Source organism: Malaclemys terrapin, chromosome 1 (genome assembly GCF_027887155.1).
Source record: "Malaclemys terrapin pileata isolate rMalTer1 chromosome 1, rMalTer1.hap1, whole genome shotgun sequence".
NCBI classification, from domain to species: Eukaryota; Metazoa; Chordata; order Testudines; family Emydidae; genus Malaclemys; species Malaclemys terrapin.
The window spans coordinates 124056931-124084079 of NC_071505.1; the positions used below are offsets into that span (position 1 = coordinate 124056931).

The following is a 27149-nucleotide window of genomic DNA, read 5'->3' on the forward strand; positions in this document are numbered from 1 at the left end:
AAAGAAAAGAAAAGAAAAGAAACATACTTCTGACTGAACATTGTTTTCCTATTATTGTTACCAGTAGCATCTAAAATGACTAACTGAAATAGATTAGAGACAAACAATATTTTGTTGTTTGTCTCCCCTCGCCCCTCCCCCCATGTTAACTGGGCATTGTGCAATACTTTCTATTCTTTCCCCTGTAGAATTAGTTAGTTTCCCTTCTTGATCCTGCTAGTTCTTTCACAAAGCAACCAGGGAGGGGAAAAAAAACCTTTTAAAAATAATAGAAAGTGATTGTTGGGAGGCGGGGGACAGGGACCCACAAGAATTGGTAGGAGGCATGTCCTAATATAATACCTGAAACTACTTGTAACTTTTTTTAATTGACTATATTTCAAGTTGATTCACAGATTCCAAAACCAGAAAGGACCACTGTGATCATCCAGTCTCACTTCCTGTATAACACAGGCCATTGAATTTCCCCAAAATAATTCCTAGAGCATATATTTTAGAAAAAGATCTTGATTTAAAAATTTAATCTAATCTTGATTTAAAAATTGCCAGTGATGAAGAATCTACCATGACCCTTGTTCCAATGGTTAATTACCCTCACTGTTAAACAGTTACATTTATTTCCAGCCTGAATTTGTCTACCAGCTATTGGACAGTGTTTTACCTTTCTTTGCTAGATTGAAGACCTCATTATCAAATATTTATTCCCCATGTAGGTACTTATAGATTGTAATCAAGTTACCACTTAACCATCTCTCTGTTAAGATAAACACAGTGTCCCTTTAATTTTTTTCAAGTAACGTGCTTGAGTCTTTCCTAGATTATTCATGACAGTACAGCAGACAATCCAAAGTATTGTTCTAGTTTATAACATTGTGTCTGTTTTACTATTGTGTTTTTGGCCAATTGCCTATTATTTCTTATACTCTATAATATAAAAAACGTTCCTATAAACAAAAGAACAACTACTGAAGAGTCTACATTTTTAATTTAATTTGATTTGATAGAAAACCAACCATCAGTAATTAGAGAGACACAATGTAATAGTTTAAAAGTTTAAAATGTACTGAGCTAAAGCCTCAGCTGATGTACATCGTCGGAGTTCCAGCGACTTCCTTGACGAGACACCAATTTAACTAGTTGACATCTGGTGCAATTGTGATTTATTTTTAAAAAAATAGATGAAGGTTAGAAAGGGATTAGTTTAGATTATCTCTATGTCTGCTCGTTTTCTGTGATGATATATGCTATCTTTACCAGTTGTACAAAAGAGATGTCATGTACTGAAGTTTTCTAAAATAAATATTAATTAATGTTTTACATTTCAACCGTCTTTTGACCAATTATATCAAATCACTTCACAAAGATTAGCATCATTGTTCTCCGTTTTATAGGTGGTGATACTGAGGTACAAAGAGGTTCAGTGACTTGCCCAAGGTCATACAGTGAGTCAATAGCAAGGTCACACAATGAGTGGTGCCTGATTCCCAGCTTTCTGCTCTTAACAACTGAACTACAAGATTTATAAGATGAAAACACTGAAAGGACCGGTCATGGGATCATAGCACTCCTAAATACATGGCAAAACAAAATGACAAACTTATGAAGTATAAACAGTCCTCAAAAGTATTTTGAACAAGTAACCATATTTTCATTTGAACCAATATATTTTTTAAAACATCAGGACACCCTGCAGTATGTTTGCTTCTTACACATCTCCCTCCCCTCCCAAAATATACCACTCACTGTGAAGCAGAGGGGAAGGGGGGGGGGGGCAAAGAAGGGGTACTTTTTGTTTTTTTCTAACTAGGATAACAATTGGATCCCCACAGCCTTTCATTTCTCTTCGGAAACATAGGAACCCAAATTGGACAGAAAAATAGCCTGAAGAATCTTACTGTCATGGAAACAAGTCACCATTAATGAGCTTTCTAATAAGTGATTAACACCTGAATGCCATACATAATTATTGATTGGGAATCCAAATGTACACAGAGCAACCGCAGTGCCAGAAGTCTGGATAATGAGCAAACAAACAAGTTATCTCACAGTTTCTTCTTTCCATCACTTTACTGAGCAGTGCTATTTACATACAATACGGGCTTCCTTTCACATCAGAAGCCACAGAAAGTTTCCTAATTCGGAGCTGACAAATTGCTATGTGGAAAAAGAGCTTCTCACACTACTGCTGAATTGCTCCTCTTCCCCCATCGACCTTATTCCACTCAACAGTTACACTTCCCAGGAGTCAAGATGACTCTCTCACCTACCTCAGAGGTTTGTGGTGAGGCTGCCATGAATCAGGACAGGGAGCTTGCTTCTTGTTAGCAGGGAATTAGAAGACATTAACAAAACTCCATCCCCCCATATAACTAACCTAACACATTTTCACGCCAGAGCCACTTTTCGCAACACTTGTTTGCTGAACCAAAGAAGAAAACAAGCCAGTGGCTGCCAGAAAGACCAAGCTTGTCCCAATGCGAAAGCAGCTCTGTGCCACTGGCACTGCCAAGGTAAAACTCGCACTGGAAGAGACAGCCAGAGGTGCTGCAGGGAGATGCCTGACAGCCACATGACTTCTCCGGACGGAGGGGAGGGGACGGTACCTTTCAGTGCAAGAGAGACACGCTGGTGCGCAGGAGCTATCGCCACCAAACTCAATCTCCTTCCCTAGCTCTCCTCTGCCCTCTTCGACTCCCTCAGCCCCCTTCTGCCCTCGCTGGCTCGCCTCCCCCCAATTTCTTCGCCTCCCCTACTTGTTTCCTCTTCATTTCCCCCTCCTCTTACGCCTTCCTTCCTCTGCCCTCCCCAGCGTCCCTTTCCACTCTCCCCCTCTTCCCCTTCTCCACCTAGCTCTTCCTCTTCCCAGCCCCTTTCTTCTTACTCCCCTCCACACACCCATGACAGATTTGGTGCGGGGTCACCCCGCCCAGGCTTCTCGTGTCCCAAGCGCCCAGACGCTGCCTGCAAACTTCACTGGCGCTACAGCGGGCTCCAAACGCATCCCTACAAGCTCCCGAGCAAACCCCAAGGTGCAGCCTGCGCCGCCAGCCCGGGGAGCCTCGCCTCCTGCTGCGCCTCTTGGCTAGAGCCACCGTGATCCCCGCCTCGCCTCTAACCCTGGCCCGTTCCCAGGTGGCTAATCTGATCTTTTCGATGCCCAGCCGGAGCCATAGGAGGGTTTGCGCTGGCTGGAGGACCGGCCTTTTGGGGAGTTATTCCGCAGGGCTGTGCTCAGGACGGGCGGGAGTGTTTAATCCACCAGGCTGAGTTTTAGGGAGCAACCCACAGGGGGCACGGTGCCTGCTGCACTGGATTGCTCTGAGGAGTCAGTGCAGGGATGGGGCTAGATCGGGGGGGGGGGAGAGCTAAGCGAATTGAGTTAGTTTTGGGGGTCCCTGCTGGGACGAGGCATAGGGGAGTACTGCACGCAGGAATGGGGGCATTAGGGAGTACTGCACATATGGGGTACTGGGGCCCTTGCGGGGATGGGGAAGAGGAGAGAACTGCACACAGGGATGGGGCATTAGGGAGTATTGCATACAGGGATGGGGCACTAGGGGGTATTGAATACAGGAGAGGGGCATAGGGGAGTACTGCACACAGGGATGGGGCACTAGGGGGTATTGCATACAGGGATGGGGCACTAGGGGGTATTGAATACAGGAGAGGGGCATAGGGGAGTACTGCACACAGGGATGGGGCACTAGGGGGTATTGCATACAGGGATGGGGCACTAGGGGGTATTGCATACAGGGATGGGGCACTAGGGGGTATTGCATACAGGAGAGGGGCATTAGGGGAGAACTGCATACAAGGGGCACCGGGCACGGCCCTGCTGGGGCGAGGTTTATAGCCCAGCGCCCGGCTGGGGTTGAAGGTGGGAGCCCTGCCTGGCTAGGGCGAGCCCTGGCGCGCTGCACCGACACGGGCACTCACCTAAGCAGAGCCGGGCAGATTCCTCCGGGGAAGAGCCAGCCAGCCAGCGGCGCTGGGATCCTCTCGAGCCCGGCGGCGGCTCCCCAAAGCCCGCTAGAAACGGGGACTCCAGCCGGGCGGCTCACAGAGCGGATCCCATCTCCCCCTCCTGCCTTGGGACCCACCAGCAGGCGGGGAAAGGCAGCTCTGGCTGCCGCTGGCGGGCGGGGAAGGGAGCGGAGGGGGGCGCCGCCGCGCCGGGCTGCCTCTCCCCTCGGACCCGGCCTCGCTGCCCTGCCCAGGCGCTCCGCAGACTTCACTGGCCCCTCCGGGTAATTCCGCCGCGGCCGCCGCCAGTGGTTCCCGGCGCAGGGGGGCGGGCCAGGGGAGCCGCGGGTCAGGGGCAGGAGCCTGCAACCAGCCAGGTTTCCCGTGCGCTTCCCCCGCTTTTCTCAAGGCAGCAGCGCTCCCCGAAGGCTGGGGCGAGTTCCGCTGGGACCCGAAAAGCCACGAGCCCAGCAGCCCCAGGTAACTCCCTGCTGCCCGAGCACACCAGGGCGAGAGCTTGGATTACTCCACATTTATCGCTTGGTTCCCTGGCCAGCAAGTCCTAGGCTACAGGGAGTCACTCCCCCTCTCCCCCCCGCTTCTCCAGGCTGTTCTTCGGTGCAACTGCATCTGCTGCTTTACCAAAAAGAAATGTCCCTACGAGCCTGATACTTACTTCAAACAATTCCTACACGATGTGGTGATTTGCTTGTCATTCTTCATCATAAAGGCTCTGTGGTAAAGGCTGTGTCATAAAAGTTAATTACACTGAGGAGGGAAACACTATGAAACATGCCAAAATAAAAGGAGGCGGGGGGGGTGGGGGAGTTCAGCGTCTATTATGATGCAAAGTTTTGATCCGGATTTAACAGAGTAATATACTCCGCTTTTAGTATAATAACTATTACCCAAATAATGATCAGTTGACAATGCGGAATAATCTTGTCACAACATCGCTTAGAACGCGTGTCATTTCCCCCCTTCTATAGCCGCGTTCCCTATTTGTTACGATGTTTTTTCAGGGTACTTCCAGTTTAAGAGCGTTATTTGATAAATGGTATTTTGGGAGTTATGCACATTCTAGAGCATTTAGTAACCCTGTGAGAAGCAATCCTCTTTTGAGGATGTTTCAAGACTTGCTAAATCTCCAGGCGTTACATTTTTGAACATCGTTACTGATTTAAGGACATTTATCACATACATTTTTATTTTCAAGATGAAGGTTTTAAGGTTTAATACATCTATTGGCACCAGCAAGGAATTTATTTACTTCAGATTTAAAAAAAAAATCTAGCTTACAGCTCTAAGGAAAATATTTCTTTATCAAGACAAAGCCACACATGATCCAGTTTAGTCTGAATGAATTGTACACTGAGCTAGATTCTAGCGCATTGCTCGTCAATAAAGCGATTCAGTTACAAATAAATACTATCTGTGAGAGTTGTGTCCTATCTATCTTCGTGCATATATCTAGAAAGATACCCCTGGGTTGGAACAACATTAATTGCTAATGAAGACATGGTTACTATGGTAAGCGTGTGTTTGTGTATGGTAGAACCAAGCCCCAATTAGTGTTTAAACTGAGCACAGCAAGTGCAAATACTATTTGCTACGAGGATGTGTTAAGACACTTGAATAGCATCTCCTAGGAACAGTGACGCAAGTAGTAGTGTCTGGTACCACTGCTGGCAATCAGTAGCTTTTGCTTAGTAACAATACAATAGTTTGATTCCTGCATCTTACTACAAATTAAAATAGCTAAGGTTAGACAAGTCTAAAGTACTCTTACTTTATTGATTTCCCAGAGTTTAAATAGGCTCTGGGGCAAAAAAAGCATCTTGCAAGAGGTAAAAGTCTGATTTTTAATGATGTTTTTCCACAGACACATACACACAAAACCACTGAAGATTTCATCGTTCGTAATTTAAATGTGTATTTAAGCAGAGCTACATAGGTAATCTCGGTATCTAGTCTGAAATAGGAGACTCCTATTTCTCTGAAAGAGAAAAGCAAATGCTTTCTAAAAGCAACATCATCATGGGGTGATTCTCTCTCTCTCTCTCTCTCACACACACACACACACACACACACACACACACACACACACAAGAATAGGGCAGTATTAATAGGGAAGAAGCAGTGCAGTGATTTATGAGCTGTTTTCTCAATTGCTCTTGCTCCCTTCTTCAAGCACTCCCACCCCAATCACACTGTGATCTGAAAAGCATTCAGAAGAGACTGACCTCAGTGCAAGGCACCCTTAAATCTACCAAAGGTCTCTGCATGTAATTTAAATTCTTAATAATACCTCTATCTCTTCTACCTTTTACTATGTAAACTGTGCTCCTGCAAAACAGGAATAGACACTGTTGTGAAAGTGATGACTCATGCTAGCCAGATGTATATTATTTATTGTTTGGGAATGGAGCTACATTTAAATTAGGCTGCTTAATAATACACTTTTGTATGTTCAAAACTGCTTCGGTTCAATTATAATATAGAGGAAATTAAGTACCATTTCTTAATCCCAATTTCTCTCTTTGCAATATTTTACCTAACTCTTGTGTGTGAAAGTATGGCTTCCTAGCTTTCAACTCCACTATTTGAATATAACACATTCCAGCTGGTGAAATACACTTCATTTATAATATGCACAGGCATTGGACATGGAAAGGAGTAATTACAAATGTATTTAGCAAATCAGATAAAAATACAAACAGTGAGTTCTATATTTTAGATCAGCAAGTCTATTCAGAAATTTAAAAGCTACAGCAGACAGTTTGAATTACTAATTTTTTAGGATTTTAAAAAGAGATGAAGGTGTTGTGCCATCCTGCCCCTATTCTACATAACAGGGTCTTTCATTACATGATCACATGCAACGAGACAATAGTATACTCTAGGGGACAATTCTTTTACAAACATGAGTTAAAACTGCAGGATGGTGGGTGGGTAAATGTTAATATTCCATACACTTACTGTAGCAGATTTTCAGATTATACACAAAAATTGGCATATTAGGCTATCAATTTAGTATTACGTAATGATTCCGTACGTTCACTGATTCCCCAAACTTCTAAACCCAAAGAACAAAATAATGACTAAAAAAAACTAATAGCTGAAGGGAAAGCAGCAATGAGCTATTCCATTCTGTATTTTTTCCATTTTGTTTTGTCAGTAGGCATACACAGGCATCCTTGATGTAGGTTCTCCCTTGACAACCTCTATCCAATGAAGAGGAATGTATCAAGGAAACTCTCACCAGCCTGAGTCAAAGATTCAGGAGTAATGCCAGGTGTCTCGTAATGAGGCAATAAGGCTTAAACCACTCATTTATTCTGTTATTGTTCTTTCAGTTAAGCCAAGACCCCTCACTCATCCATCGGGTTGTTGCAACTGACCAATATGGATCAGAGGGGGAACTAGAGCAGCTAGTTTCCTCCAGGCAGCACAAGATGACAGAGGCTGAATCCACAAAGGGACACAGACAACTCGAAAATCACAGGAACACCAACATGATTCACAAAGCCTGAATTAGATGCCCAGCCTCTCTATACATTGCACAGGGGAGAGAAGCACCTAAGAATTCAATCCACAAAAGCCAGAATGCTAGGCAGGGGGCTGCCTAAACTAGCCAGTAGGAGATGCTGATGAGAGGGGTATGTCCTAAGTCCTGCCCTTCTCACAGTGTGGGCACTTAACTCTGGGCAGCTGGAAGGCTCCTGTCTCTGCTAGTAATCCACAGCCAGGAACCCCTCTCCTGGGGTCAGATGGCTTAGGCACCTAAGTCATTTCTTGTGAGAATAAGTTAGGCACCTGCCTCACGCCACACAAAACAGTATAAAATGGTGGAGCACCAAGGAGACCTAAACCCACAATGCTATTGGGATGAAGCTATTACCATTTGCTCAGCTATTCAGGAGTGGAGCCCATTTACACCTGGACCCACTGAGCATCCTACCATGGTTTCAGGATGCTCTTTCTTTCCATGCTGTGCCCATGCATGTCAGATTGGAGCACCCGCATGGTACTCACACACTCCACCCAGCTGCCATTCAGAAGATGGGACAGGCAGAAGGGTAACCATTTTTAAGCAAGCAAACAAAATATATTGGTTATTCCTTTGTAGGAAAGAGTGGGCTCGGCTATAACACTTAACATTTACAACCTGTTAAAATTTATCGTATAAATATCATATGATAGGCTCTTTATCACTTAGTGACTAAATACAATCAATACTAAGCCACTTTCTGGCCTTTCAGACACCCTCCTCCCCAGATGCCTGGTAGAAAAAATGGGCCCCTTTGTTGTGTGGGTAAAGTTAATCTATCTGGGCTGTGGTGGACCTACGTGAGGGAAGAGAGTCTGAGAGTCAAGGGGCATGTCACAGGCCTCAGTACCATGACAGCTGAAATGGAGCTGCCACAAAGAGTCAACTAAAATCTCTGTTTGGGCTACATTAGGAGTAAAGATACCCTGAAATAGTTCCCCATGACAGTCTGTCAAACACCCGGGGGGAACCCAGCCTTTGGAACCACATGCTCTGTGTCTCCTCAGCCTCTCCCCCAGCTCAACGGAGGGCCCCCGCTCCTACATGGGGAGAAGTCACAAACTCTCCTGGCCTCATCAATACCAAGTAATCTTGCCTGAGGAGAGGTTGGCTCTACAGAATCCAGGCAGACCTCTGCGGTTAGAGACCCTAGCCAAATCACACAGCTGTGACAGGCTCTGTGCCAGAGATGTAGCAAGAGCCAAAATTTGGCCCTACATGTGAAATGCTTAAGAACAAAAATATAATTAAAATGAGATGCAGAAGATATTACATGTGTAAGGAATGGGAGAAAGACACTAATTTGAAGCAAGAAAATGCAAGCAAATACAGTGAAGGTCCAATACATTGAAAAATTAAATAGAGTAGTCTGCATTTCCTGTCTAAATGTCAATTTATGTAATTAGACAATGAGGTCACTAAAAATTTACCCTGTAGTTTCAATTAGTTAAGGTATTCTTCACTTTCTGTTCTAAACTGTTGTGAGGAGTCCTGCATTGTTAAACAGTTGCTACATTTCAGTTCAGAGGTGGCTGAACTTCAGTGATGGGTCAAATCATTACAGATGTATTTTGTAAAATATATAAGGTTTTCAGATCCTTATGGATGGAAAGAGCTAGATATCTGTAAAATTACTATATTTTACTGGGAAATAACAAACTGGAATGGGGAGGATACCTAATTGGGACTATTTTCTTGTGGTTAGATCGTGAATCTAGGAATTAGTTCTTTTTCCAGATCTTCCCTCTGTATGACCTTGGGAAATCTGCCGAACTTGTTTGTTTCAGTTCACCCATCTGTAACATGGGTGTAATAATAATATGTCTCCCAGATGTGCTGTGAGACATATTATTTGAGAAGATTTCTGAGATCTCCAAATGCCAGGTACTATAGAAATGCAAAGTATTTTAATTACATTATTGTATCTTGTATATTACAGGCCAGATCCTGGCTCACACTACATTCCCATTGTGCTGCTCCAGAGGTGCAAAGAGAACAGAAAGCTGCCCTAATGAGGCATAAAGGGCTTCCCTGGAATGGGGATTCCTGGCTGCTGTATATGTCTTCTTCCACAGGGAGGGGGTAGAAGATATTCAAGGGTTCATCTAGGAGTGGGAAGGGCTATGGGTGGATGAAGTGCACTCTGGGGATTCCCAGCTGGTGCAATGGCCCCTAGCGGGTCATTACAAACAGGTGGAATTTAAAGAATCCCTGCTCGGTGCTGAACCTTACAACCAGCATTGGGCTCCCCTATCCTATTCAGAGCTCTACCACAGCTGAGGATCTGGCCCAATTTTCTTAGGGGGAGAATATGGTCTTCTGTTAGTAAGTAAAGGTTTTATTTTGATGGCTGCTCCAGATGAGATTTTCCTTAATCTGCTGTGCAATTCATTCAAATAATCTCTTTGTAGGCACATTACATTAATCCCTGCTATTGTGTGCATGGGGGATGGGGGAGAGAGAGAGAGAAAACCCTGAAAAAGGAAGAGTGTCAAATACATTGATCCATGGAAAAGGTTGGATGTGACTCTTTCTGCAATAATAAAGATTTATGTTGTTAAATTTTTAACATTTCGTTGGAAATTCCCTGCAGTTGATTTAAATGAGAAACATGCAGCATAACAAACTGTAGTGCTGTGTCAGCTAAGGGATTTCTCTGATGTATGGTAATAAACTGCAAAAAGCTAGGTCAAGATTTTTAAACATCATCTGAACCCATAGATTGAAGCATATTCTATAATCACTTATGTTTTCCTTTATATTTAGTCTCATGGAATCTGTCAGCACAGAGCAGATACACAAAATACATTATAAAATATTGTAAATAGATTTTTTCTATAATATTCTACAGTCAAAGATTTTCTCCTCTCATCCTTGTGCTAGGGATTTGCATACAATAACTAACTCCCATTACTATTAGTGGGAGTACTTGTATAAATCCCCTGTGCCTTGATGAGAAATTAGACCCAGAGCAGTGTGCCATCCTCTTGCTTAATTTTTTATTGGTGAACTGGAAGAGACTCTTGGCAACTTGCTAAACTTCTACACCAGATAGAAAGGGAAATCACAGATGGGAATTAAAGAGAGGAAAGTGTTTTAAATGTAGGTATGGAAAGAAAACCCAATGAGGAGGTAACTGGGGGTGATAGCTTAGTTGTTTAAGTATGTTTGAAGTACTTGGCCTTTCTGGATCCATAGGTTCAAACTCAACCACTTCTTCTCTTTGGGCTAGACAGTTCTGTTGGCTTTGCTGTATGAGGGTGTTATGGATGAGATCCAGGGCCGGCTCCAGGGTTTTGGCCGCCCCAAGCAGTCACGAAAAAAAGAAAAAAGAAAAGCTGCGATCGCGATCTGCGGCGGCAATTTGGCGGAAGGTCCTTCGCTCCTAGCGGGAGTGAGGGACCGTCCGCCAAATTGCCGCCAAATAGCTGGACCTGTCGCCCCTGTCCGGAGTGGCCGCCCCAAGCACCAGCTTGCCAAGTTGGTGCCTGGAGCCGGCCCTGATGAGATCTTTATAAATTGAGATCCCAGTCTGTTCAACTTGGACATAGTAAGATCTCATGGTGCCCTATGCTAGAAGGGTGGTTGCATTTCACTGATGCTTTATGAATAGGGGTGGGTTCCTTTGGGATGAAATGTATTAAAAGAATATGATATGTAATAACTAATATTATTAAATTTCTCCCTCTTCACCATGAAAATAGAGAGCCAATCTGCATGCTGTTTCATTGAGAAGATCTAGATCTGAATGCTGCATTCTGTTTCCTTCATGGAGTAAGATCTCCACATTATCCTTGAATTAACAATGAATGTAATATTGATTATATAATCTAAGATTGTCTCACACAGCACGGGCTGACTTGTTCACCATATCCAATATTTCCACAATAAAGACCATCCCCACTGTACTGTGGTACTGGGGTTTTTCCAGAGGAAATCTCTGGCTAACGGGGTTCTGAGAACCACATTCCCACCATGAAGTTGTGGAAGAGAGTTTGGAAATACGTTACTGCATATGAAGAAATCAACCTGTCACCTCTTGTGCTTCCTGGGGAGGTGTTGATAAATATGCTGCTGCCACCTTTAATGCCGTGTATTTGAATGCAATGGGCAACTGGAACCATATTGGGGACATTGGAAAAGTTCTTTATAAGCAAAATATTCATATTGCTGCTATACAACAAACAGTTTTCTGACAAAGTTTATCTATTACAGGCATTGACTGCTTGAGAAAGGAATGCAGTGGAAGAGCTGGTGATGGTCTGATGTTTATTGTCAGGGAGACACTCAGATATGAAAAAGATATGGAAATGTATGAGATGAACAAGCATACTGAATTAGACGGTATCACTGTCAAGTTCAGGGGTGAGAAGTTAAGAGCGGTCAATGTCTATCATCCTGATGAGAGCCCAACTGATAAAGAGAATCTTGTGATAGCATTAGGAAACTGTAGCCGAATCTATGGAGATTTTAATGCTTAAAGTTAAGTTTGATGGAACAGAACAATCGATGTGAATGAAACATTGCTAGGGACCATCCCTGACAATGATTTAGTTGTCCTGAATGCTGGCACTATGATTTATACATTAAGATTATATAGCACACAGTCAACATTAGATGCAACTTTGGTGAGCAGTAGCATGTCCATGAGCTGCACATGGAATGTATTGGAGGTGTTGGAAGTGATCTTTGCCCTGTACTCACCTATTGAATAGGAAGATAATGAGCTCTCAATTGATAAACAGGAAGTGGAACTTTCATAAGGTTGACTGGTTCTATTGCACAGACACACTTGAGAATATTATTTATCAAACACCTATGAAATATAACAGAGGAATATCTCAATGTTTTTGAATCTGCTGTGCAGAAATTGGCAAAAAAGAGCATCCCAAAGGCAAGAGGAAGAAATGGGTTGCACTTTGGAAGGATACTGGCATAAAAAGTCTTATTAAGGAATGGAATCAGGTTTGATTGGAGGCTGAACAGAACTCTGGAGATGAATAGGCCAGCCAAAAACGCAGCAGTCTCAAAGGAGGTCACTGTGGAAAATAACAATGTAGATTAAGTTATTGGGAAGAGAATTATAAAAGGCTGGATCCTCAGAGAGGAAAAGATTTATGGATGATACTAAAGTGAATTGAAAATAAACTAAGGCTTACATTTTTTAAAGAAATATATCAATCTCCTGAAAAGTGGAGGTGTAGCGGCATTAGATGACAAAAAGTCTGTGAATATTCTGGTTGAACTTTATGCCAAGACTATCAAGCTCAAGTATAATGATGATAGGGTGACCAGATGTCCCGATTTTATAGGGACAGTCCTGATTTTTGGGTCTTTTTCTTACATAGGCTCTTATTACCCCCCACCCCGTCCTGATTTTTCACACTTGCTGTCTGGTCACCCTAAATGATGAGGACAAAGCCATTGCAAAATGTGCACGATGGAGTATTAAGGAGGAAAGACAAAGAGAATTTTAAAATCTGCACACAGATCTAAATAAGTACTTTGGCTTTATTCAGTGTTTTTGTAGCCATGTTGGCCCAGGATATTAGAGAGACAAGGAAATACTGAAATATGTGCTAATGACTTATGCTAAACAACCTGTTCCACCTTGTATTTATCTGTTACTCTCTGAGTACGTTTCTCAGACCTGAAAAAGAGTTCTGTGTAAGTTTGAAAGATTGTCTCTTTCACTAATGGAAGTTGGCCCAATAAAAGATATCATCTCATCCATTGTGTCTCCCTACTTCGGGTGTGGAAAGATCTTTGTTATACATGAATTAGAAGATGAAATAGAGAAGCTCAAACCAAGCAGATCCCCTAGACTGAACCTCATCTCTGGTTGTATAATAAAGCACTTTGGGAAGAAGGCTAAAGCCAGATTACTGGACATCATAAACAAATTGTGGATAAAAGAGAAGGTACTTAATAGGTGGAAGTTAGAAGTTATTGTTTCTCTTCTTAAGACTAGCAAAAACCTCTCTTTTCTGGGTAACTATCAGCCTGCCAGTTACCTTTGCACAATAATAGAAAGAATGGTACAAGCAAGGCTTCTTTTAAAACGGTAGCTTTTAAAAGAAGCGAAAAGAGAACCTACCCAAAATGGCACACAAGTCCTTGCACTCCATTATGGACCTATTGGTGTCCTTCTGTCAACCCATTCTCCACAGATTCCAACAGAAGCTACCACAGTCATCAGTAAGAATCTTTTTTTGGATGTCAGTGTCGCATTTGATTGAGGTTGACATGATGAGCTCTTAGTGAAACGCAGTGAGGTGGGAATCTGTGTAAGAAGTATCTTTAGATAAAAGACTCCATATGATACAGGACAATAACACTAAGACTAAATGGTACTTTTTCCAAAAACAAGGCCTCTTAGGGTGGGAGTTCCTGAGGATTCAATTTTAAGTCCCCTTCTTTTCCTGCTGTACTCCTCTGGACGGCCAGGTGGCTTTAAATCATCAGTATACATGTATGCAGACGATATTGCACTTCACATCACAGGTCATGAAATAGCTTTATTGGTGAATAAATTGAATGAGTACTTGGAAATTGTAACTACATGGGCAAATGAACAAATTCCAGCTGAATCCAGCAAAAATAAAGTCCATCTATTTTACCATAAATCAAAGGCATTTCAACTACAGTTTGAAATTGACAGTGAATCAAGAAGATGATGTTGTTGAGAGGAACGCAGTATATTCTGGAATGACCTTGGGAACAGAATTCAGATTTGGACCACACGTCAGGAAGATGACAGCCAACATAAAGAAGAAATTGAATCTTCTATGATGTTCTGCCAGTACCAAAGGGGGTTCACATGTTAGGACACTGAAAACAACATGCTGCCCGATAGCTTGTCCAATATTTGAATATGCCTTACTTGTCTGGTCACAAACTCTTCTTCCTTCCCACTTCCCAGGGTTGGCACCTTTTATAACCGTCTTCCAAAACTAAAGACCGTACACCTGGGTGTTATGTAAATTGATCTCTCTAAACTCCACTAATATCCAGTCCATGTACTGAGTCTTTGGCCTCCTCCTTGGTTGTCTTCCATCCATGATCATTGCAAGGGCCATCCTACCAATATAACTCTTGGGTCTCTGCTAGACATGTCCATACCAACATAGCCTAGGTTCCCTCAACTTTTCTTCAATTGGGATAACCTCCATTAGGCCCCTTGCAACCTCACTTTGTTTCCTATCATGGATTGTCGAATCATTTGATCATCTCAACATCTTCATTTCCGTAGTGGAGAACATACTGTTTTCTTTTCTTGTGGTTGACCAAGTCTCTGTTCCATTCATTAGGATGGATAGAATTACAGTTTTATACTCTCTGCCTTTTAATTTTATTGGCATCTTTTTATCACAGAGAATTGGGGTCAGCTCCCGCCATGTGCACCAAGGAGCTTTTGTACGATGCTAGGCATCACTCAGGAGGGCACCATTGTCAGCAACCATTGATCCTAGATATTTAAATTCTTTCACTCATCTAAGATTTCTGCCTGTAATATCCTTTATGGTGAGTCCTCCCCTCCCTCCATTATCTAAACCTTAGTCTTACCAACATTCATTTTAACTCCTGCCTGCTCAAAACCGTGTTGCCACTGTTCAAAGTTGGTTTGCAGACTCACAATCTTCTGCACATATCACTAAGTCATCATCAAACAGCCAACTCCAAGGTGGCTCCTTTTGTGTAACCTCAATCATCACATCCACGACAATCACAAACCAAAAAGGGCTCAGTGCTGACCCCTGATGCAGGCCAACATCTACTGGAAATTCTCTGCTGTAGCCCCAAATGATTTTGATTATGGTAGTGTTTCCATCACATATATCCTAGGTAAGAGAGACATAAACCCCACCAACCTAAATCTCTTGGTACATGATCAGAAGCATGTGACGTCGTTGAGCAATAATTAGCACACGGTGTAATATCTCCTTTAGGTTTAAAAATGGGCACTACAAAGCTTTTACACCATTCATCCTGCATTCTTAATAATATCATTGAACAGGCTCATAAAATACCCGAATGCTTAGAGTACCCTTCCTTCTCAATTTATTTCAGCACATCCATTGGTACTTCATCAGGCCCAGGTGCTTTCTTCCTTTTCATTTTCCTAAGTGCCTCTGCAACCTCTTCCTCCTGTATGAAATCTATCACACCCAGGTTCAGCTTCCATGTTCTTAGTTCCTTCCTTGGGTTCTCCTCATTCATCACGCCTTCAAAAAGATCACTCCAGACTGTTGGTTTATTTACCATTCATTTGCATTATACCATGTTCATTTCTAATATAAGCAAACTTGTTAATACCCCTTGATTTAGTGAGTCTGCAGACGGTCTTTTCTCCCTCATATCCACCTAGTTTGTTATATAGCTCATCACAGGCCAATTTTTTAGTGGTTGAAATACTTTTTTTTGTCCTCTGTATATGCCATCTTATCACTGGCTCACTGGCCTGTCATTTTTTAAAGGTTATCTTTTTCTTGTCAACATTCTTTAACTTGAGGATTCTATCACCAAGTCTCCCTTTGTATCCTTTTTGGCACTGATTTCAGCATTCCTATGGCTTCATGTGCTGTTTCCAGCAATGTTAACTATAGTTTGTACCAGTTATCCTCCACTCATCCCTGTGTGTAGTCAGGAAGTTTATGCATTACATCTTATTTAAACATCTTTCCATTCACATCTTTCCATTTCCACCACTTAGATGTTTCCAGTGCCCAGGGGTTCAGACGTTTGAGGTCTCTGCATTTCTGAAGTCCATAAGAAATAGTCTGTGCTGGCTCACAGTGCACCTGCCATGCATTAACTACAATTGATTATTTGTGACCTATTACTTTGTCTTATTAACAAGAAATCAATTTTGGACTCGTTTTCTTCACTGGCATAAGTTATGAGGTGTCTTTCCCTCTTCTGAAAGTGTGTGTTTGCAAGCACTACATTCAGTGCCAAACTGGTTTGTAGGATCGTATTCAATCAGAGTTTATGATTCCAATACTGTGCCTTCCATGGACTGTTTCATATTCAGCCTTTGCAGTTCCAATGTGTGCATTTAGATCTTCACCGATAATTATTTTCTTATTAACATAAGAATGGTCAGACCAATGGTCCATCTAGTCTAGTATCCTGTCTTCTGACAGTGGCCAGTGCCGGATGCTTCAGAGGGAATGAACAGAATAGAACAATTATCGAGTAATCATATCCCATTGAGCAGTATGTTTCCAATAAGGCACAGCAATTAACTGAAAAACTCCTCTTTTACCTTTCAACCCACTCCTTACTGTGTCTGGTCACATAGTGCTCCTAGTAATCTTGCTAGGATCATCACTGTGCAGTCATCTGCAGTTCACCTGATAACTGGAGCTATAAGATCCACTCCAATAGCAATTTGTGAACACAAGTCTGATGTTCAACCTCTTGAGAATCATAGAAGAGAACAGCTAATTCATTTTGGAAATTGTCTTTGTTCCCTACATGAATGTCATCACTGCTCAGTAACTGGAAAACAAAATCAAGGCTGAAATGATCATCTTATGTTGGAAGGTGTGTAAAGGCTACTGAATAAACTCAAGAACTTGATGATGTTAGGAGGTAGTGTGTCTCAAGAAGTTTGTATGTCCAATAATTCATCCACATTAACCTATTTGCGTTAGTGTCTCCCCCTTTAGCAACTTTGCTCAAAGGAACACACAGACTTGGCCACAGTAAGGAAGATTGTAGAAAAAGGCCACCCAAACACAACAGTATCAGTCACAAGGCAAACAGATTCTTGTCTAGACAAATCCTTCAAGAATGGTGGTTGTGGTGTAGTATCTCCATTAGGCCACTAGCTGGAGACAAGAAAGAGCACTAGTTCAGAGGATATCAACTCAAACTTTATGGCCAAACTGAAAGTGAATCTCACTGCACTGCAAGAAATAAACAGAGCAGGAACAGAAGCAGATATTTGTTGACTCATAGGTGGCGATCCTCAGTTGTTTTTGAAAAAAACAGAACACTATTAACAATTCATAAGGAGGCTCAGAGGATTGGGAAAAGAGGGAATAAATTGACTTTTCAGTGGATTCCATCACATGTTGTATACAGGAGTGAGGTAGCTGATGACCTGGCCAAAATTGGAAGATTGAAACTCAGATTGGAATGACAACAGTTGAAGATACTGATGCCTTATCAGGGGAAATATTAGCTGAAATAAATAGTCAATAGATGAAAGATCCTCTGATTGATGTCAAAGCATCTTGAAAAATAATATCCACTATTATGAGATTGCACATGGGGCACAATGCAGGAATGAAAATCAACAGAGACGGGACCAAGATATATTCACTTTGTGAGATGTGTCAGGTTTTAACACCTGCCCATACTTTTGAATGTAATATTGTAAGGAAAGTAGTTTTTCAATTTGGATGCCTTGGATCAAACCCTTATAAAGAATCCTATACACGTTGCCAAATTCATTCTCAAACTTCATGATGTGATACGATTATCTCAGGACAAGACAACAATCCCCCCATCCCCCCATTCTCCATTCTAAGAACACATCAGATTTTTTCTGAAAAGCAGGTCAGATGAAGAGATATCAGAATTGGAAATGGGGAAGGAGACAGAAGAAGTATGGACCAGAATCAGTAGGTACACAGGCTTCAGGGTTGGCGCAGAATAGAAGAAAGAAAGGGAGGTTTCAGAACCTCGGAGAGAGTAGCGTGAGAAGGAAAAAAAGGGAATTTGCAGAGGTATAGAGAGAATGAAGCAGTGAGGAAGGAAAATGTCTGGGGTGTTTTTTCAGGAAAAAATGTCAGGACCAAAGTGGCAAGAGGAGAGGAGAAGTTTAAAGCCAGGGACTGAAAGAATCTGCACAAAGAGTGGGAAGATTTAGGGATCTACTGGAACAAGAATCACAGAGGGAGACTGTGAACTCTTTGGGGAAAAGAGCATACAGCATGTAGCACAGTGAGGCCCGGATCACTGCTTCATGTCCCCAGATGCCACTCGACCACAAATAAAGAATAAATCACAGAAACTGAAAAATAACAGAGATGGATTTTCAGGGGGAGAGAGTGAAATAGAGACTGGAATTGGCCAGGGAGAGAGGTAGTAGCAGATTCAGGCAGATATTTAGACTAGAGCTGTGGGAACAATTTATTCAATTTATTCAATATAACCTTTTTTTCTACTGGTGAATTAGCCATGATGAGATTTGGATTATTCAAAATTATTAAAGGGTTATTAATAAAGGGTTTATTACTCACCAGCCACTCATGGTGACTATTGATATCACTACTTGCTATTTATGCAGCCTGATAAACTGCTTGTGGTGACCGTTACTAGGGGTATGTGGTATTGATGCAGTAATTTTGGCTACTCAAGTCACATGATCATGTTTTTGTCCCCTATGCCACAGAGCTTTCAAGATGGCCATGCAAACACATCCTGAGTTCTCATGCAAACACAAATTCATGACACTCTCTTGATGTAAATGTAAATAAAAAGGAGTCACAAACACTGTCAGAACCAATTCATATTTTTAAGACGAATGATCACAAATACTTCCCACCTCTCCACCCAAAATACTTGTCCAACTTTAGTAAGGACCAGAATCGGGTAGGAAAAGCATTGCAGAGCATTAAACAAGACATATAAAATCCTTTCAATTTCTCATCCCCAGTTTTAAACCAATCCAATTTTTGCAGCCTCTTTACAAACATATTTTCAGACTACTACTGTAGACATTCACAAGAATAATGTTTAATCAGTTATTGTTACTGCTTTAATTATAATAGCAATATTCTCCTAAATGAGTTGTGTATATCAGGCACTATCTATATCTCTTTCATAAGATTTCTACCTCCTGTTTATCTGCAATACTTTTAAGAATCTCGTAAACACAATTTCTACTGATTCTGTCCTCCTCTGCTAAGGAAACATTTTGCTGTATTTCTACTGCATTCAAAGCCAGCCTGACCCTCTTCAGAGCATTTATTTGCCTGTCCACCAGCCCAGTCAGAGAAGCGAGCAGGAACATGCAGTGCTCTGGGAATAGTGTTTATGTGTTAACTTCTGCGGCAGAACAAAAGGAGATGTCACACATTATTTCGTGGTCATTCTGCGTTGCTGAAACTTGCCCAGAGTATGAGCAGATTTGGTGGAGCTGCTGTAGCCTATCATAATTTGCATCAGCCAATGGGGATTTAGGAAGATTTTTTATGAGTACATTCAAATAGTGAGCAAGATGTGCTACATGGTTACCGACACTCTTTACAGTATTGGCTCAGTTATCAGAAACCATATCCAACTGCCATAGTCCTTGGAGCATGTGCATTTACTTACAGCCTTATTTAGGCAAAAGTCCCACTAAAGTCAATGGGAATTTGCCTGAGTTCAGACTTCATGATCAAGCCCTTAGATCTGAAGACAGATCCTGTTGAAAACCCCTTGCTTATGTGAGTTTCCCATTGAAATTAATGAAGTGCATTGTTCAAGGTCACACAGGAAGTCTGGGGCAGAGCCAGGAAATTAACCCAAACCACAGAGTCATAGTCCAATTTTTTAACTAAAAGACCATTCCCTTCTGCCTCCTTGTTACAAAGTTCAGAAATACTTAGAAAACACCACTATGCTGAGAAGTAGTGAGAAAATGATAGCCATTGGAAAAATAACCCCCAGGAAATCTGTTGTTCAGGAATTTGTCCATACACCACTACTGAGATGTAAAGTTCTGCTCTTGGACAATAACACTTACCTGGGTAGGTCTAAACTACCCGGTAGTTCGGCGGCAAGCAAATCGAACTTCTGGGTTTGACTTATCGCGTCTTGTCTGGACAAGATAAGTCGAACCCGGAAGTGCTCGCCGTCGACTGCGGTACTCCAGCTTGGCGAGAGGAGTACCGCGAAGTTGACGGGGGAGCCTGCCTGCCGCGTCTGGACCGAGGTAGGTTCGAACTAAGGTACTTAGTTGCGTACCTTAGTTCGGATTGGGGGGTTAGTGTAGACCTGCCCCCTGTCTCATTATGAGGTATTATTAAAGGGAGACACTCAGATTAAAAAATAAATAAATAAATAAATACAATAATGACTTAGATTGTCAGGAGTGCAGAACCTCTGCTTACTGCACCTCAGAGTGGTGAGAAATAAAGGTGGTGTTGCATTACCTTTTCACCTCCCCGATACATAGTTTAGAGCAGCCTAGGGACTGCTCTCAACTATATGCAGCTGCCTAGTTCTAACAATGTCCCAAGGTGCTCTCTACCAGCCAGGGATCCTGTAGTGTACTATGCTCTGGTCATGCCCAAGTCCCCTTTTCACCTTCAGCACATCCCCTAATTTGGGGGTAGCCAGGGGCAGGTGATGCTCCTTTGCAACGGGAATCCAGGTAGTCGTTTAAACCAGCTTTCCACATATTTTTATGTTGCCAGACTAGCACAAGGGAAAATGGGGAAAGGGTCAGGATCTGGCCCCATGTATTTATAAAATAAATGAGTTTCCTTACCCAGGTAGCAAACACCACCTTAGTTCATTAAACCAGAACACATTTTAGAAATCTAATTTACTTTTCCCTGTATATGTTCTTTGATTACCTTGTGTGCTTCTCTCCATTTGGAATGAAAATAGAATACTTAGTTTCCAGTCACTTTCAATTTCAGGTTCTCCTGCACTTGCATACCTATGCAATGCTTGACTTGCAAATACTGCAGGGAAATGTTTGTTAAAATATCTGTTTCCACTGGATTTTTTTTTTTTAAATCAGAAATATTTCTGTTGGTTTTAGATAATGTGAAAGCTTATTTTTATAAAACCTTAATTTGGGGCTAGATTTGATGGGACATTGCTCCTTTAATATTTGTAAAGTGCTTTGAGATCCTCAGATGAAAGGCACTATGTAAATGCAGAAGATTGTTATTAATTTATAATATTCCTCACTTTACTTTTAAGATCATACATATTTGATATAGTTAGAGTGGGAAAATGTCTGTAATGGAATGCAATAACATTACTTCGCACACTTGTGCACGCCATGAAAGCCTTATTTTTCTTCAGTGAAAAATATTGTCTTTCAATTCTGCTAATAGGCTCATTTTCCAGCTCCCCTAATATGCTGCTTTAGTTATTTAGCCTCTTGTGTGCATGTGTGTGCGTGCACATGCACGCGGCATAGGAACAGATACAGTAAATTTACTTTCTCTGTAAAGTGCCTTCTTAACGATTGAGTCCTTTGTTATCAGAGGTTGACAGTTTGATTTCTTTATAATAATAAAGAATATAAATGACCTTTGTATAGTGAATTTCATCTAAAGACTTCAAAGTATTTACATTCATTACATGCTACCCTACCCTTCTGAGGTACTATTCATTGTTGAATTTTACAGAAGGACATTATTGGTTTTATCACCATAGTATGGATGGCAGGAGCTGGAAACCCCAATCAAGATCAGGGACCCAGAGTGCTACACACAGTGTAAACAAAAGGCAATCCCACCCCAAAGAATTTATGAACTAATTTAAGACAAAACGCAATGAGCAGGTGCAGTAAACATTAGGAAGGAATGGGGAAGGAGGATGAAGGAAACAATAATAAAAATGTGAATATACAAAAGTTAATATGTGATTAACTAGGTAGTTTTAGAGTGATTCTATTAAACAAATTCTAAAATAAAAAACAAATAAAATAACCCACCAGCAATCTGCTTGGTCTAAGCGTAAACTTAGGCAAAGTGACTTATTGTAAACTACACAGCAAATCAATGGTAGAACTGGAGAAAGAACCCAATCATAAGCAGAGCTGGTCAAAAATGTTCAAATTTCTGATTTGTTTGGCTTTTTTGACCACCTTATAGGAGTGATTGAAATGTTTTGACTGTTTCTGCATTTTCCAAACAGCTGTAGTTCTAAACTAACTGTTACCCACCATCTTACCATATCTTCAGTTATGAGACAAGGCTGGGGGGAATCAGAGAGAAGATAAAGTACATCCCCATTAGCCAGGACAGTGGTAACTTTTTTGAAAACGAGTAAAGGCCAGATTCTGCCCTCATTATTCCTGTGCCCCCCCCACTGAAGTTGCTGAAGTCTATGGCGTTACTGAGGTCTGAATGAGGGCAAAATGCAGGGCTGTGATCATAATTGCACATGAAAATTACAGAAGTCGTCCCACCAGGATCAGCTTTCCACTCAATGCTGTGAACAGCACCTCAACACAGCCAAGGGCGTGTCTATCACAGGGTGTGACTGGAATTCATTTAGATGTACCCAAGCTGGCTATAATCTAGCTAGGGTCCCAGAGCATGGAAGCCATGGCAGTGCAGGCTTCAGCACGGGCTATACAAGCCCTCCTGGAACCACGGGTAATTACTCTGGTGGCTGGCTTGTGCTGAAGCCCATGTCACCATGGCTTCACTGCTCCAGGACCTGAGCTAGCTAGATTAAATCTAGCTTGGGTGTGTCTACACACATTCTTATCACACCCCATGATTGCTGTATAGTCATACCCCTAGATTCACACCTCAGTGTAACTATTTCTTCTGGAGTCTGAATATGCTATGGAGCACATTGGAGGGAAATGCATCTTGAGGTGTCACAAGAGGTTAGTGATGCACTTCAGTCATTAGGGTCTGACTCTGATCTCATGCTGGTTAAGGCACTGAAGTTACACCTGGGGTAAGCAAGATTTATATCTTGCCCTTAGTCATTCTGCTGAGGGCTTGGCTACACTTGCGAGTTACCACACAATAAAGAAGCTCCGGACGCACTAGCTCACTACCCATCCACACTGGCAAGGCACATAGAGCGCTCTGACTCCGCGGCTACAGCGCTGCTGGTACTCCACCTTGGTGAATGGAATAACGTTTGCTGTGCCCCCGCTGGAGCGCCGTGGTGCCAGTGTGAATGAGGTGTTGCATTACTGCGCTCTGATCAGCCTTCGGAAACAACCCATAATCCCCTTATGTCAAGTGGCCACTCTTCTCATTATTTTGAACTTGCTGTAGGAATGCGGATATGCCATTTGAAAGCTCCGTTTCTGACAGCCGGTTGCTTATCTGCTCTGAGACAAAGCAACCGTTAGTGTGGAATGCTGTGTGTGAGAGAGAGAGAGGTGGGGGGAGGGGGAGGGGAAGGGAGCCCTGTTGCTGTCTGAATTTACAAGACATCATGCTGACATGCTCTAAGCCCCCCCAAAACCCCACTCTCTTTCCCCCACATACACACAACACACTCCCTGTCACACTCCACCCCACCCCCACCTCCATTTGAAAAGCACATTGCAGTCACTTGCATGTTGGGATAGCTGCCCATAATGCACCGCACCCAATGTCACTGCAAGCACCGCAAATATGGCCATGCCAGTGCGCTTGCAGCTGCCAGTGTGGACAGACTGCAGCGCTTTCCTTACTGGGCTCTCCAAAGGCTGGTTTAACTCAAAGCGCTCTACATCTGCAAGTGTAGCCGTGCCCTTAGATTACTAATTATAGTGGTAGTTTCTGTGACAGACACACTGAGAAATGGACTTAAACCACCAACTCATTTCATATTGACTGCCAAACTAGAGATGTACCAACACCTCAGAAGTGGAAATATGCTGGAACAATGTTTATAGTGAGGGTGCTGATGATGGAAACCATGTATTTGGGGTGTTATTACTACTTCAAGCCAGTGGATGTGGCAGCACTCCCACCATCCCTAGTTCCAGTACCACTGCTCCTGAGCCATCCAGTCCCCTCAGCTTCAGGAGGTGTTTTTCCTCTCACTTATACCAGTGTAGCCCCACTGCTTTCAATGGAGTTAATTGTGATTTACACTGGCGTAAGTGAGATAAAAATTAGGCCCACTGACTCTTGACTTCTGTCACCACATGATGGCTCTATTCTTTTGGCAACTGCATTCTCTCCTATCTTATAAATGGCTATGCAAATTGTACCTGTAGTATAATTGATATAAAATCCTATCAAAGCAGGGTACTGGTGTTTTACACCCACTACACACAGTACAAGGCAAAAGGGAGTGGAGAATCTAAGCTTAAATATTTTTGAATGATGTCCTAGGGCCAACTCCTTAGGTAGTGTAAACCAGTGTTGTTCTGTTGACTTCAGTGGAGCTAAACTGATTTATACCACCTGAGGATCCGGTCTTTTGTTTTTGGGGAAATACTATATACCTCAAATCCTTGCTTAAAAAATTGCCCCTGCTTCCACTGAAGTCAATGAGAAAATTGCCATTGATGTCAATGGGAGCAGGATAAGGCCCTAGGGATCTGAGTTTCAGAGGTTCTGAGTGAAGGATGCTTTGAAAATTAGGTCCTAAGTACCTAGGTCACTATGGGCAGGTCTTCACTACGGGGGGGGGGGGGTCGATTTAAGATACGCAAATTCAGCTATGCGAATAGGTAGCTGAATTCGACGTATCGCAGCCGACTTACCCCACTGTAGGGACGGCGGCAAAATCGACCTCTGCGGCTTCCCGTCGACGGCGCTTACTCCCACCTCCGCTGGTGGAGTAAGAGCATCAATTTGGGGATCGATTGTCGCGTCCCAACGAGACGCGATAAATCGATCCCCGAGAGGTCGATTTCTACCCGCTAATTCAGGCGGGTAGTGTAGACCTAGCCTATTGTCTTGCATCTTGTATAATCATTTGCTCCCATGCAAAGTGGATCTACAAAGCAGAACGGTAGCATTTCACACCCACTTTGAAAAAAGTGAAAACGCTACACACAGTGCAGGGCAAGGGTGAATGAGGCCCTAAAAGTTTTAAGAGCAATATTAACAGACACTTAATACTGCTGTCAGTTGAGCTCACGCATGGCCTCTTTTTAAAGAACACAGCATTGTAGAATGTTTGCATGATAAGATGTTTCATTAATTAAACAGCATGCTATTATGGTCGAAAGCAGCAAAATAGTAAATGACTGCGTTATGTTAGCTGTTCTTTGACAATAGCTCACCCAATAAGCAAGATAAGGAATAAGGCTATAGAGATAAAGTGAAAAGAATATGCTGCTTGCCACAAATTCAAAATACTGAATGTGTCGTGATAAATGATAATTAAATCTGCTTGGGCATATTTAAACCATATGGTGTGACAGTACCTAGATCATGAAGCAAAAGGAAACTCCAAGCCTTCTATTTCCTGAGAATTGTTATTTTCCCAGCAGGGTACACCATCCTCCTCCTATCTTACTGCATTTGTAAATTAGAACCAATATTTTTAAATGCTCTTTTCATACTAAATAATGATGGATGCTTTAATTTTGGGAAAAGTTGCTGTAGTAGATTATATAATGGTATTACTAGTATTTTTTCTCTCTCCTAAACTATGTCCCCCTTTCTTTCTCAAGATGGGTCTGCTGATTGCATTTCTACAGCTACCAGTCCACCGTAAGCTTTTACTATTTATTAGAAAATACATTCTTAAGGTTTGTATTACTCCAATTTTTATGGCTACACACAAAAATGGAAAGCTATTATGGAGCAATATCAACTGAAACATTATTTTAAGTTGCAAACACGCTTACAATTTTTGCTCTGTAACCATCATGGAAACCTGTGGGATGAAGATGAAAAATACTCGGCTAGAACAGACTAATAGTCCATCTAGTCTGATGTCTTATCTCTGACAATGGTTCACCCGAGATGCTTCAAATATAGGCAGACCAAGTTCCTGATCTTAGTTTTTTGCTACGTAGTTGGAATTGGGATCACAGTGGAGATGAACTTCTGAACTCCAGGAGCCACTATAGTCTATCTATATATCTAAGGATCCTATGTTGCTAATCACCATAGGATCTAGGGCAGGGGTTCTCAAACTGGGGGTCGGGACCCCTAAGGGGGTCGCGAGGTTATTACAGGGGGGGGTTGCAAGCTGTCAACCTCCACCTCAAACCCTGCTTTGCCTCCAGCATTTATAATGGGTTAAATATATATAAAAAAGTTTTTTTAATTTATAATGAGGGGGAGGGGCCACACTCAGAGGCTTGCTATGTGAAAGGGGTCACCAGTACAAAAGTTTAAGAACCACTGATCTAGCTGCTTTGGTAGCAGCTAATGGCTGATTTATATGGAAGCAAAACTGCCCAGGTGTCTGATTCCTTCCTTCCTTCCAATGAAAAAATGTCGCTAACAAAACTGATTTGCCAGTATGACATCCCAGGATGCTCTGAACGGAGTTTAAATGTTGAGTGTGCTGGCAAGGAGAAACAATGTCAGTGACAGAGAAAGAATAATATGGGGTTTTGTCCTGAAGCTACACAAAGGTCAAAGTCTTGGATTTCAGAACCTCTAGAGTCTCATCCCTGGAAGGATTCTTGTGAGGAATGTGAGCTAGAGGTATAAAATCAGGATATGTCTACACTGCAATTAGACACCTGAGGCTGGACAGTGCCAGCTAACTCAGGCTTCTGGGGATCAGGCTAAGGGGCTGCTTAACTGAACCCAGGGGTGGGCATACTACGGCCCGTGGGCCTCATCCGGCCTGCCAGCCATTTTAAGCCGGCTCTCGAGCTCCTGTTGGGGAGAGAGGTCTGGGGCTTTCCCCGCTCTGGTGCTCCAGCCGGGGAGCAGGGTCGGGGGCCGCTCCACGTGGCTCCAGGAAGCATCGTCATGTCCCCCCTCCGGCTACTACACATAGGGGCAGCCAGGGGACT

The 27149-nt window shown here is 42.5% G+C and overlaps 1 protein-coding gene across 6 annotated transcripts in view; it reads right to left on the reverse strand.

Annotated features, from left to right (window-relative positions):
- The window catches only part of SHISAL1 (shisa like 1), a 294813-nt gene that overhangs the window by 110539 nt on the left and 157125 nt on the right, over nt 1–27149 (reverse strand). For 2 of the 6 annotated variants that reach the window (XM_054037982.1, XM_054037964.1), the window contains exon 1: nt 3937–4289. The exons of 1 other annotated variant lie outside the window; for it this stretch is intronic. The gene's annotated coding sequence lies outside the window, so the exon portion shown is untranslated. 3 more of the 6 variants (XM_054037992.1, XM_054037956.1, XM_054038000.1) reach the window with 2 other exon arrangements.